The sequence below is a fragment of the Arvicola amphibius genome, chromosome 5 (assembly GCF_903992535.2).
Source record: "Arvicola amphibius chromosome 5, mArvAmp1.2, whole genome shotgun sequence".
In the NCBI taxonomy this organism is placed as follows: domain Eukaryota; kingdom Metazoa; phylum Chordata; class Mammalia; order Rodentia; family Cricetidae; genus Arvicola; species Arvicola amphibius.
In genome coordinates, this window is record NC_052051.1 from 40,856,878 (window position 1) to 40,871,102 (window position 14,225).

General features: G+C 41.5%; 1 protein-coding gene across 3 annotated transcripts in view; it reads right to left on the reverse strand.

Annotated features, from left to right (window-relative positions):
• Positions 1–14,225, reverse strand: part of Plcb1 (phospholipase C beta 1) — a 675,841-nt gene that overhangs the window by 391,818 nt on the left and 269,798 nt on the right. The window lies entirely within an intron of this gene.

The following is a 14,225-nucleotide window of genomic DNA, read 5'->3' on the forward strand; positions in this document are numbered from 1 at the left end:
GAAAACGATGTGCCAAATACCCCATGGGAACAACGCAGCAACTCTGTGAGCTAAGTATTACATCTCCATAATCATGATTGCTATTTTGAGATGAGGAAATTGATGCTTAGAGGATAAAGTCTCTTGTCAGAAATGTTACTATAATTGGTGGAGGCAAATCTATCCACCTACTGTGTCTCATACCTTCAAAGTCAAGTCTTTTTAACATCTGACAGTACTATACATCTTCTCTATAACCATAGACTGGGGCTGTTAACAAGAAGGCCATTTACAAGATGCACAAATTGTTTTTGGCCCAATGCCAGGTTCTGGAAATGCCCTAAAGCAAGTCAATCTTCTAGAAGTTGAGAGGAGAATGGTGGTATCTAGAGACCTGAAGAGAGGAGAAGGCGCATGGGTTGGCCCACTGGGACTCAATAAAAATTAGTTTGGTGTTCTGTTGCATAGAAGGGTGACTCCAGATAAAGATCACAACAGCTCACGTTTAAAAATAGCTACAGCACGGAATTTGCAGTTTATCACAAAGAACTACTAAGTGGTAGCAGATACTTATGCTTATCCTAACTGAAACACTGCATAATGTTTACAGGTATGAAAAGAAATTACATAAAACCTCATAATAATGTAAATCTCTGTATGTCAGTTTAAAAAGTTTTGAAGAGTTCAAAAAAGTAAGAGGCAACATTTGACTCAGTCCTCAAGACTAGGAAAAGGAAAAGCCAGCAAGTTGTAAACGTCTTTGTTAAGTCCTCGAGGAGAATCAAGTATGGTAGGCAGCTACTTAAATATAATCTCATTATTCATTAAATTAAATTTATGTTCCTCAGTTGCAGTGGCTCTGTTTCTAATACTAAGCAGCTCCTTTTGGCAAAGAGCCACTGGCTGAGAAAGGGCCAATAATGAGTGTGTTCATGTCCCCTGCAGCAGAAATCTTACCAGAACTGGCCTGCTTCACCTGCAGTCCCACACAAGCTCCTCCACCCAAGAACAGCTCAGACTGAAGAGTCTCTGGTGATCCAAGCAACACTCAAGACCTCAAAAGTAGTAGTTTTGAGGAAGGGTCAAGAATTTTTCCGAAACTTTCACGAGGAAGTAAAATTGTGGGACAGATGAAGAAGACAGTGCGGGGCACTGCGCAGAACACAGTAGATTTGAACAAGAAACCATAGTCACCACAGACACGGCCACCTGACATCTTCACACAGAAAGTCAGAGTACACCCAATAAAACTTCCCTGTGCAGAAAGCTTCCTTTGTTGTCTGTGAAAATCAGTTCCATGGAATAAAGGGCTTTCAACGTGATGTGCTGCATGCAGCATACGTGCTCTCATTATATCCATCGGTCACTGTCTTCTCTTACTTCCCTTCCTCCCCTCCTGGCCTCCTCCTCCTATAAAATTCCATGCCATCCATTTTCTTTCTTCTTCTAAATTCCATGCATGAGAAAACCATTATGCTTTTCTTTCAGAGTATAATTTATTGCACTAAACGTAGAGACTCTGTTTAATCCATGTTTCTGAGCCATCTCTGTCCTGAATTGACTTAACTTTGATGGATATTTGGAAGGAAAGACTAGTATTTCCAATGGTGTTGGGATAGGCAGAGAAATCTACAAGAATTAGTCCATTCAGCACTAGGAGGCATTCATTTGGGACAGGATGCTCCATGTGAAAAGAGTGTTGCTATTCTGGAGAACATGAATGCTCTGAGGTGATGTGGGAAAGTTGACCTTGCATTCTCTTAGCAAAACACTGGATGATGTCAATCTGTAACCGCACATGTTACACATTATGAAAGATGCACAAAACAGATATTCTGTGAACTATATCTGTCTCCACCTCATTCCCTTCTGAAGTACAGAGGAATCATTTCTACCATTTTTTAGTTAATGTAAAACAAGTCTTGAAATATGTGAAAATAATTCTTTTTCATCCGCAGAACCCGAACTGACTCAGGAAAATAAAACATTAGTTCATAATTTCTCAGCTAGACATTGGCATCAGAGGCGCCCACACTGGATGCTCTCATATTGACATTCATCATTTGGGGGGAATCATTACAGAGTGGTTTCATTATGTTTCTTCCACAAGTTATGGGAAACCCTATGGAGAAAAATACTCTTATTCATCATCTCCAGACAATTAATATTTAGAAATCATCTTGGTTATGCCATGTAAAGCAGTGTTTGTGAAAATGACTTCAAACCCACTGGGCAAAGGGAGAATATTGTGCCTTCTCGAGATGATCCTGCATGCAGGGCCTTAATGACCTGAGGTCGCTTGTGATTTCTGAAACAAGTCTATTAGATATTTGAAATGACAGAACTTTCTGTTAGCCTTACAATCCCCACAGTAGAAACTGGCTTAAATATCATATCTGTCTTCTCTATCAGGGCGTTTAATTATAATTACATATTACATATAGCTATACATGAATGTGTATAATTATATTATCTAATAATGTTCATTACAATATACAAGATCATTCTTTGTACTCAAAACTAAGTTTATATATAAAATTCAAGTGTACATTGTCCAGGAACAATAAAGAGAGAGAGGGTCATCAAATGGTTAAGCATGGTGATATAAGGGACACAAACTTGAGAAAAAAATTAGCATTAAGTATCAATAATTTAATATTTAATAATGAGCCAAGAACTACATTAATTCCTATCCAAAGAATACACTTGAGAGTAAAGGAATGGTTCCCATACAATGCATATTCATACCCAATACGATTACTATGCAAATGCCCAAAGATGAAATTAAACTGCTTTGCCAATACTTTCTAATGAGACCAGCAGGCAGAGTATTGTAAAATTTTCTGCACAATTGATCTTCTGGTCCAAGTTGTAGCTCACTGGTTTTCTAAACACAAAAATAAATGTCATGAACACGTACCCCATCCTTGCCTATCCTTCAAACCTACCTGACTCATTAGCAACATTGTAAGAACCCGGCTTTTAAATTGTCTAGTGGCATCAATACACTCCGTGCCTCCATGTAGAAGTGTGACAAGCAATTCACATTTTATTCTACATTGGCTTTTAATTCTATTGAAATAAAATCTGAACATTTCAAAGAGTAGGCACCGTGTTATTAGAATATTTTGTGGAATGTCAAATGCTGTACAAACATTATTTCACTCATTTGCATGATTTCTTTTCTGGAGTGAGTGGGATATTATTATTACCATTCAGTGAGAAAAGTTTGCTTTGAAGGTCAGCTTCCCTGACTGTAGAAGAACTTTTCATCGAAGTGATGGAAGTGGCAACCTCAAATGCCTTTCATTTCATGTAGGCACTGTTAGTCAAACAGGTAGAAGTGGATACATGAAAAGGATAGGCAAAAGGAATAGTCTGACTCAAAAAGAGAACATGGACAAACTTAGCTCAACTAAGGCTGTTGATAAAGAGATAGAGTTAAAGGTAAGGCTTGAGAAAGGTCCCAGGTCCAGAAAAGCTGCTTACCCTGGAAATTGCATGGATTTATATAGAAGCTCCTTATTGTCTGTATGAAGTAGAAGGGCGCAGTCCAAGACTATACAGACAGTATACATTGTACTTGATAGGTTTGTGCTAAACAAGAAAAAGGACACAAAGTTGGATATGTAGGAAATGGAGTTAGACAGGGAAGACCTTTGGAGAAGATAATGCCTGTCAAAATACATTGCACAAAATTCTCAGGGAAATAATAAAAAAACAAAGGGAAGCATAGTGTTTTGAGAGATAAAGATGCTTAGGTTTAAGAATATTATTACAGTTAGGGAAAGGAAAGCTCTGTGAGTTCAAGGCCAGCTTGGTTTACATAATGGGAAATCCAATAAAGCGATGGAGAAGGAGGTTTCAAAAAGACCAGAAATGAATAACCATTTCTATACAAAATAACACTCCAAAAAAATAGTGTAGTGGCCTGGCCTGGATGTGTCTTGAAGGCACTGTGCATGGTGTGTGGTGGTGGTGGTGATGGTGTGTGTATGTGTGTGTGTGTGTGTGTGTGTGTGTGTGTGCAAATGTAACAAGTGCCTAAGGATGCAATTGGTTGGAAAAAGAAGGCAGTAAGATCATGAAGGTTCATGAGCAATAAATGTGCTAATCTATAAACATCATAGTTTGCTTTCTAGTAAAAAGTAACAGTGAAAAACTTCAAATGGGGACTGATGGGATTAAGCTTGAAATTTTTGAAAGGTAACACCCGTAGCATGGTGAAAGATGAGGGGGAGAGTGAGGTGATTATGAACTGTCTATGAGGGCATCAGTCTACGAGGAGACAAAAAACGCTGTTGATCTGGAAGATGGCAGTAGAAAAGCAAACAAGGAAACAATAAGAGGGATGACAGACACCAAGGACACATCCTCTGCACAATGTGAGCCGAAAACAACAGAATAAGGAGTGTCCTGGATTTCTGAAGGGTATTGTCCACAGAGAAACACGGAGACAATAATAAGCAACGACAAGAGGCCAGAGGCTTACCCTCCAGAACTGTGGCTTTCTGTGTTTAGAAACTATCCAGTTGACAGGATTTTGTTAGAGCAGCTAGGTAGAATGAGAAGAACCAACATTTCTTGCCTGATCCATGGTGAGTCTAATCATGCTCACTTCATATGAAAAAAATTCCTAATGAAATATATGTGTTTAATAAAAGCAAAAATACACTCGTTAAAAGGCCAGTGTACTTGGCAGTTTTTAAGGATGGAAAAGCATTCTTACAAAACAAAACAAACGAGCTCCACTAATGTAAACCAACAGTTATTTCACTTTTTAGGGGGGGAAAATCACCGCCACAAACTCATTAGCCTCACAATTGCCGGCAGCTGAGACCAAAATCCACACAACACTAGTGATACAAGAACAGTAGGTTTTACTCATGTCAGCATCGTCTTACTTCAAAAGAACTTTCTAGAAAGCCAGCCATCCTTTGAAATACTCTATTAAGACAAATACCAAGCAGGATGTTCTTTCATTGTTTTGTTTTGAGGAGCACTGTTAGGTGTAAAAGAAAAGCACGGTAAGAACACACAATTAAATTTTGCGATTAAAAATAGATATTAGCATGCTACATTATGTGAGAGAAATTCATATGTTCTCCTTTTAAACCAAATCTTTGATTTTTTTTTCTCTGCCACAAGCAACTGGGAGAGATGAGTCATTGATTAAACCATAACATAGATTCCTATAACTTACCACGTGCTTTTGATTATGATATAAAAAGCTTTGATCCCGCCGTACACATTATTGTGATTACTGTCCCTGCTTGATTGCAACCTTTGAGCACAGATTGGAATTTATACTCGGCACAGAGATGAGATGAGTGCCTACCAAGGGACCAGGAAGCGGCTGTAAGCATCCCATGGGTGACAAGATAAACGAGATCTCAAAGGGGCCTGGATGGCTTACAACCTCAGGCCCGCACAGCCACCCGACTGAGGATTTCTGGTCTCAGCATGTGAGTATGACAAGAATAGAGCTAGAAAAATACTGCTGCTAAGAAAATGATCGCAGTAAAGCAAGAAGTAGCCAGAACACCGGAAGCACCATGCTTTGTGAGCTGTCCGACCCAAAAGAAGACATAAATAAGACAGGCAAGTAAAACAGATAACAGCTTCAATGGTGAGAACTGCTACAGAGAGAGGGAAATGGGACGAAAGGGAAGGCTGAGACCCAAAGGTGATATCTGAGTCATGACACGCAGGAGGGGACAGAAGGGCCTTGCTGGTGTCTGGAAAACAGCATCTAGACACAAGCGAAGCCATCTCCACAAACACCATCCTTTGTTCGGCTGCTCAGTCCAATAACCAATGAGTCATCCTGACTCGCTGCTTCTCATTTCACATCCGATCCATCACCAAACTCTGACAGCTCTACCTCCCAGACCTACGCTTACGTCTTCCTGCTTCTCTGGAGGAGGCTTGAGTCCCCAGTCCAGCCACCTGCTCCCCAGGCCATACTTTCTGGCCCAAAGTAAATTCTTCACAGAAGGAGGTTCTCTAAAAGATACACAGTAACATTTAATTCTCAGCACATCCTCAAAAAAAATCCAACCCTTGACATGAAACCTCCACTCCTCGTTAAGGCTAAGATATCGTGGTATCGTGGTGCTTCTTGTTGGCTTTATCTTCCTCTCCTGTCACCAACACTTCTGTGGCCATCTGCCACTGCCATTTCAGATGAAGGGCCTGTATTCATTGGTTAGGCTGCCATTAATAAACTGCCACAAACTGGCTGAATCAAACAACAGCTCACAGCTTTAGAGGCTGGAAGATGCCTTCAGGGATGGCTTCTGGTAAAAATTTTCCTTTCTAGCTTGTTGGTGGCTGCTTTGTCCCTGTGTCCTCATGTGGCCTTTCATCTGTATAAGAAGGGAGAATTCACTCTGCATGCCTTACTTTTCTTATAAGAATATCGTACATGGATTCACCTAGAAAGGGAAAATAGACAGGATCTCCTGAAACCTTCATCCAGTTACTGATAGAAGCAGATGCAGAGATCCACAACTAGCCACTGGACAGAGCTATGGGAGTCCAGTCCAAGAGAGGGAAGAATGATAATATGAGCAAAGGGGTCAAGGCCATGATGGGGAAACCCCCAGAAGCAGCTGACCTGAAATAATGAGAGTTCACTGGCTACAACTAGGGAACCTGCATAGGACTGATCTAGGTCCCCTGAGTGCAGATGGCAGTGGATGGCTTGGGCAGTTGGTGGGAGTACTGGCAGTGGGATCAGGAGCTATTCCTATTAAATGGTCTGGCTTTTTAGAGCCCATTTCCTATGAAGAGATAACTTGCTCAGCTTAGACACGGAGGGGAAAGCCTTGGCCTTGCCTCAACATGGTAATATGACAGAATTCATTTATTCTGCCCCCCCATGGGAGGCCTTACCCTCACTGAGGAGCAGATGGGGGAGGTGGGATGAAGGGAAAGTGGCAGGAGTAGGAAAAGGCAATGGAGAAGGAACTGGGATTAGTATAAAAAAAATAAAATACTCTCTCTCTCTCTCTCTCTCTCTCTCTCTCTCTCTCTCACACACACACACACACACACACACACACACATACACACACGAATATCATGCCTCAGTTCACCTTTAAGACCTTATTTAACCTTAATTGATTTCTTAAAGCCCTTGGTCCCAAACACAGTCACACTTGGGTTGGACCTTCTACACACAACATCTTTTGGGAAGAGGATGCCACCCACTCTCTGAAAGTCATTTCTGGCTGTTTCCTCTGCCTGACATGACCAGGCTTCCAGGTTTTTGCATGATTTGCTCTTTCATCTTGTGCAGGTGTCGTGCTTTCTTTGGCCACCTCCACAGCACTGCTGCCCCTGCTACCTCCTCTTTCTCCACTCTCCCGTTACCCTTTCTTATTCTTCCATACCTGACATTATATTCAGTAGTTCATAGCTTGTTTCCTGCCTGAATCCCAGAAGGTAAGGAGTTCCCCACACCCTAGCGTGGTAAACTGTTCACAGGTGCTCAGTCCGCATTGTTAAATAAAATCTCCCAGCCGTCTACCAAGGAGGAGGCACTATTAGACCCATCATACATACAAAGACATTGAGGGTAAGAGAAGTTGAACACGGCTAGGCTTTCTCAGTGGAAGGCAAGATTTAAGTCCAAGTGAAGTCACATTTCATCTATTATCATCTGCATCTTTCCCAAGAGTCCTAAGAGGTAACTACGGAGGCTCTTGATATTGGCTGGCTCTCCCTGGAAGCCAAGGACACTGCACATCCAATGAGGGCAGTGCTGGAAAGCAGGGGCAGCAGCTTCCCTTACAAGGGCTGTACCTAAAGGGTAGCTTTATAAAGGTCCACCTTCGAAAGAATGCTCACACAGTAACAGACGTTCTCCGGAGCTCAGCTATCCCGCTCAGAAAGTGATGAAAAAAGCCCAAGGTGAGGCTGGCAGGGGCCAACGAAGACTGCTTTTTGTTTTTAACCTACGTTTAAACTGAATAGAAGAGAAATTTGTGTAGCTGTAAGGACGGTGCCCATGAACCAATCAGGCAGGCTGGCATGGCTATTTACGGGTATCATTTTGCCAACATACTTTCCATCTTCGGTCATCCTTCCTTCTCTTTGCTAAGTCCTCCAGTTATCTAACTCATCACGTTCCTATCAGGACACGTTTCCCTAGGGCATTCATCTGGTAAAAATCTTATTCGTCTTTTAAAGTCCAAGTCAAATATCCTCCCCTGTTTGGCTCCTTTTAGACAGAAACAAATGTTCCTTTTCCAGGGTTCGCTGAGCTTCATTAGCAGAACCAGCCACTGTGGAAGCCAGCTCTATTCTGGTAAACACAGTGTCATTTGTTTCAGCTCACGCTCTCTGAAAATTCTCTGCGAGGACACAGCCTATCTGCTCTCTGTTTTATGTCTTTGGGACATCAACGCATGCCTAACCCTTCCCGCCCCCCCCCCCCCCCCCCCGTCCCCCGTCCCCGAAGGAAGATCGTGAAGGCTTGGGAAGTAAACGTTCACATTCAGAGAAGGCCCTTGATGTCTGCCCAAGGCCGAGAAAGAACTGTCTAGCTAAGAAATGAGTCTGAGACTCATCCCTCACACCTCAGGGCCTTTGCAGTGGACCAGGGTGCATCTGTTTAAGTCATCTGATTGTCTGTTTTCATAAAGTCACCTGCCTTTTGAGCTTTTGGTTTGGCAAAAAATGCTTCAGGCTAAGCTAAATATTTATATAGAAAGAAAGGGAGGCAAAGAGAAGGAACTCTTTCTCCTAGGGTGGGGGAATGCTTATTTTCTAACATTTACTGGCTCAGACTTAAGAAAGAAACTAAAACAAACAAATAAATAAAGCTTTAAAATTGAGAAGCATCTGAAATCTAGTGTTATTAGACCTCTGCCTACCTACGACGATATTCACAATGAATTTACTTTGCATTTTGTTAGGTCTTTTATAATCGTTGGTTTCATTTTTTTTTTTTTTTTAAGGGCAGGAATCTAGGCTTGAATTTCAGCTAACTTTTTAGAGACTCTCAAATTTAAATCCTTAAACATCTGTGAAGGTTTGTTTGTTTGCTTTTGGTTTTACTTATTTATAGTTTTTGAGGGGGTAATAAATGAGAAAAAGAAAAGAAGGAAAAAGAACATTGCTAATAAAAAATAATTCTGTGCCTGTTTTTAAAAGACAGTGTGAAAGAAGTCCATGAGAGGAGTCAAAAACAAACTCATCCCATTAACCTTTCCACCCAAATGTAAATGGTCTGCTGCTTTCCTTTGAGCAATTTCTTTTGATTCTTACCCTCAAGGAGAATGGAGTTTCAATACGTCGTTCTGTGGTATGGTCACATAAAGGCACACATGACAGCGGAACCGGTGAACGAATGCTGTGCTGTTAAAGGCATGTTACAGGAGACGGAAACAAGCGTGCAGTTGCTGATATTATTGTGAAGATTTCATGTTCATTCCATGACTACTATAGCCTTTGTAAAAGGCAGCAATTAAAATTTTAGTTTAACATTGGGTGCATACCTCCCAATGACATACAGATTCGCACACTATTTTCTTGACACAAACCTCCTGTCTACAACTGGGCAATGAGAAGATGCGGTCCCATGTGTCAAATCATGATTGTGTGAATGAATCTAACCCTACGGTTCTTCATAATTTTTGGATAACTGCTTAGCGTAGCTTGATCATCTAAGAAACACTGTTTTCTGTTACTTTTGTGTGTCCCCGCCCCCATGTCTATGGAACTGTCTATGTGTACAATGAACCAAATAAAATTTACAAATATGAACATGGAATTTGTAGTGGTTCCACCACAAAATAAGAAATCCTTAATTTAAAAAATGTGATTTTAAGACAGTAGGGAGAAAGTATATAATTCCTAAACATCTTTGCTACCAGTAACAAAAATCAAACCACAGAACTATGCCCAACTTCCAGTAATCTAAATTTCTTTGGAGGAATATTCTTTCACTTTGTAGATGCATTGAGAAGTGTCATATAACCAGTCATTTCTATTTTCAGGGATTCCCAGAAGTTCAGTCATTGTAGAAGGAATCGCCAAGCCATCCTATTCAAGACCTGGTGCTATGGCTCTCAGTAGAGACAATTTCATTTCTTACCTTAAAAGCTTCTTGTCCGACCTTAAACCATTGAGACTGATTTGTGTGGAGTTCATTGCTTTGCTGTCTGCTGTCACTGCTCATACTAACAACAAAAATCTGGACAAGGGAGGAAAACATTTCTTTTTCAAAAAAAAATAACAACAAAAAAGTCCCTTCACTGAGGCACGTTGGCAGAAAGGAGTCTCATTTTTTTCAATAACAAAATTATCCCCGAGATAGTACATTGACATTCTCTCCAATGTGCTCAGAAATGGCAGGCATTGTTATTTCCGTCCCAGCCGGAGCGCTGATGCCGAAACAAGAGTTTGTAAGACTAGATTTTTCACAACCTTGGGCATACAATTTGTCTTCGATGGTGCTCCAGCACAGCAATTATTCTGCCAGCGCAGGCTTCTGAGGCTGCCTTTGGAACATAACACATCCACAGATTTAGTTAGAAGTGGATCAGCCACTTCGCCACACAAACGCTCTGCTCCCATGAAAACATGGCGTTTGCTGTGTGTCTCTGAAAAGCTGTAATTATCAACTCCTAACTCCTAGCAGTAGAAACAGTGAAAGGCACGGGACTGGTGTGCACTTAAGCTATCTAGAGCCTGTTCGATTAGGTTAAAAATCCCTGGCGGGGTCAACAGGAAAACAGACCCTGTGAAGTTTCTTTGCCTTGCAATACACTTTTGCACTGCTTCAGAAAAGAGAAAGAGTCGCTTTGCAAGGGGCCTTATTTCCGGCGTCGTTTCTTAAAGAAATCTGCTTTCCTGCATCACAGAAGTCACTGTAAGCCACAGAATACATCTTTGACATGCAAAGCCGTCACAGCAGGAAGATACATGTGGCATTATCGATAGTAAGTTGAGACAGCCTAGGTTAGGATTTCTGCCTGTGTTACGATTGTACAATACCAACACAACCAGGGTTGGAGACATTTTCTTGATGTTCATATACATGAGAGTCTGAAATCACAGAACCCAGGTGAAGTAAAAGGTCAACTTGTCACTCTCTCTGTCCTTCCCCTTCCTCCTTCAGCCTTTGTTGAAAATGCTACACCCATATTCTACAGAGTATGTGTCCAGATTTCATTGAGTCCTTCAAATGGACATTTTGTTCATTAGCTTGCTTCCTTGTTTGACAGTTCTAGAACTTGGGAAAGTCTTTCCTCTCACCTGCGCTGAGTGCTCGGTTCTGACTTCCTTAGGAAACCCCTTCACAGTTCAAAAGCAGAAAACCATGCCCATCATTGCACATTCTTTCCTACAGCTGAACCGTCCCCATTTCCTAGGCTGTTACTCATGCTTATATTGTGGTTTCTTCCCAAGCCACAACCTAATGATAATAATTAGCATTCACTCTGTCTATTGTTGTGAATAACTTGGAATGTACCAGACATCACTGTAGGTTATTCTCTTACTGAATCATCTATGAGTCTTAGGATCTCTATTTTAGGGACAATAGCCAGAAACCATACTTCTTACTTAAGTCTCACAGCTAATCAGAAACGGACATAAAGATAATACTCAAGCTTCTAATACCCAACACCTGAAACTCTGAGCCCTTAAAATCTGTCACACAGTTCCCCTGATAGTATTCCTACTTGTGGCTTTGCTTCAGATGGAGGCAAGGCCCCAGACAATGTCTCACTGGTACAGGAATGTTGATATTTGACTTTTTATTTATTATTATTATTATTATTATTATTATTATTATTTTAATTTATTACTTAAAAAATACCAATCCAAATTCCCATTCCCTCCCCTTCTCCCACTCCCCTCCCACTCCCTCTACACTCCCTCCCACTCCACCCCCTCCAATCCTAAGAAAGGGCAAGACACCCTGCCGTGTGGAAAGTCCAAGGCCCTCCCCCACTACATCTAGGTTGAGCAAGGTTTACATCCAAAGAGAATAGGGTCCCAGTAAGCATGTACATGCAGTAGGGACAAATCCCAGTGCCACTGTCAGTGGCCCCTCAGTTTTCCCTAACTGTCAACCACATTCAGAGGGACTAGTTTGATCCCATGCTCCTTCACTCCCAGTCCAGTTGGAGTTGGTGAGCTCCCATTAGCTCAGACAAACTGTCTCAGTGGGTGACCCCCTCATGGTCTTGACTTCCTTGCTCATACTCTTACTCCTTCCACTCTTCAACTGGACCTTGCGAGATCAATCCAGTGCTCTGATGTGGGTCTCTGCCTCTGTTGGTAAACGAAGGTTCTATGGTGATATTGAAGATAATCATCAGACTGACTACAGGGCAGGGCCAGTTCAGGCACCCTCTCCTCTATTGCTTAGGGTCTTTACTGGGGTCATCCTTGTGGATTCCTGGGAATTTTTCTAGAGCCAGGTTTCTTGATAACTGGCACTTGACTTAGAGTGTTATTACTAGTTCTAAAAATTCACTGCTTCATTAAGGTTTCCACATCTATCCACCCAAGCATCCTCCCACTCACACTTAATGTGAGTGCAGCTATGTGCACTTCAGAATTCCAATTCTACTTTTCTAAAACTAGACATCCCTGAGACCTCATCATCCCCTGATGATATTATCTAATGCATTGATAATTAGATCGTGCACAAAAGACAAATTAAAACAAGCTATCAAGACGACTTTAGAGAATTTAATAATAGAACCAACTGGTCATAAGAAGGGGTATAGGACATAACCTAAGCTATGACCCAACATAAACACTGATTCATGGGGGTGAGGGAGTAAAGAGTGCCTAATTCACTTGACCAAACAGTCTAGTCCAGCTGGCTGGTCTCGTTCACAGTGCTTGTCCTCAGTGTCCCTACTAGGGACTTAAACATCTACACAAATTAAAACCCTAGAACCTAAGCAAAACAAACAAAGCTAAACCTAAGTCATTCAAACTAAGTAAAAAGACTTTAATTAAAAGAGAACTCTGGGGTGTGAGCAGGTTGGGAGCATCCAGAGGATGTCATGTGCCTGTACCTCAGAATCAGCCACTGCTGGGAGGTGCTGCTATCCTAGAACTGGAAAAACCAGTAGTAGTAGGTAGTGCGAGAGGTGGAAGCTGGAGACACAGAATGATCATCAGCTAGAGCTGATGGTGGGAAAATATAAACAGGCACTGCGAGACATGCTGCTAAAACAGAGCGGCCAAGGGAACCTTACACCTCTTGCTTTATAAGCCAGCCCTCTGGCCAAGCCCAAAGCTAACTCAGCTGGACATGGAACGCTAGTAAAGCATCCCATCAGAGTCCTCGTTTCCTAGAACAAGGAAAAGGAGGATGGTGGAGCAGAGACTAGATATCTAGACTGTGTAGGATGAGAGGGAAAAAGAGGAAAGTTCAGCACACACTGCACCTTGGGCTTTGGCAGTTGGTCCACACACCACACTGCAAAATTACTTTTCATATTAGCAAAGATTATTTTTATTTGCTATTTCCTTTTATTGATTTTATTGAGCTATACATTTTTCTCTGTTCCCTTCTCTTCCTCTCCCCACCCCTTTAACCCTCTCCCATGGTCTTCATGCTCCCAATTTACTCAGAAGATCTTGTCTTTTTCTACTTCCTTTGTAGATTATATCCATGTATATCTCTCTTAGGGTCCTCATTGTTGTCTAGGTTCTCTGGGATTGGGATTTGTAGCCTGGTTTTCTTTGCTTTATGTCTAAAAGCCACTTATGAGTGAGTACACATGATAATTTTCTTTCTGGGTCTGAGTGACCTCACTCAATATGATGTTTTCTAGATCCATCCATTTGCCTGTAAATTTCAAGATGTCATTATTTTTTCTGCTGTGTAGTACTCCATTGTGTAAATGTACTACATTTTCCTTATCCATTCTTTGGTCAAGGGGCATTTAGGTTGTCTCCAGGTTCTGGCTATGACAAACAATGCTGCTGTGAACATAGTTGAGCACATGTTCTTGTGGTACTATTGAGCAGCCTTTGGGTATATACCCAAAAGTGGTATTGATTGGTCTTGAGGAAGGCTATTTTCTAATTTTCTGAGAAATCGCCATACTGATATCCAAAGGGGCTGTACTAGCTTGCACTACCACCAGCAATGCAGGAGTGTTCCCTTTACCCCACAACAACCTCTCCAGCATAAGTTGTCATCAGTATTTTTGATCTTGGCTATTCTTACAGGTGTAAGATGGAATCTCAGAGTTGTTTTGATT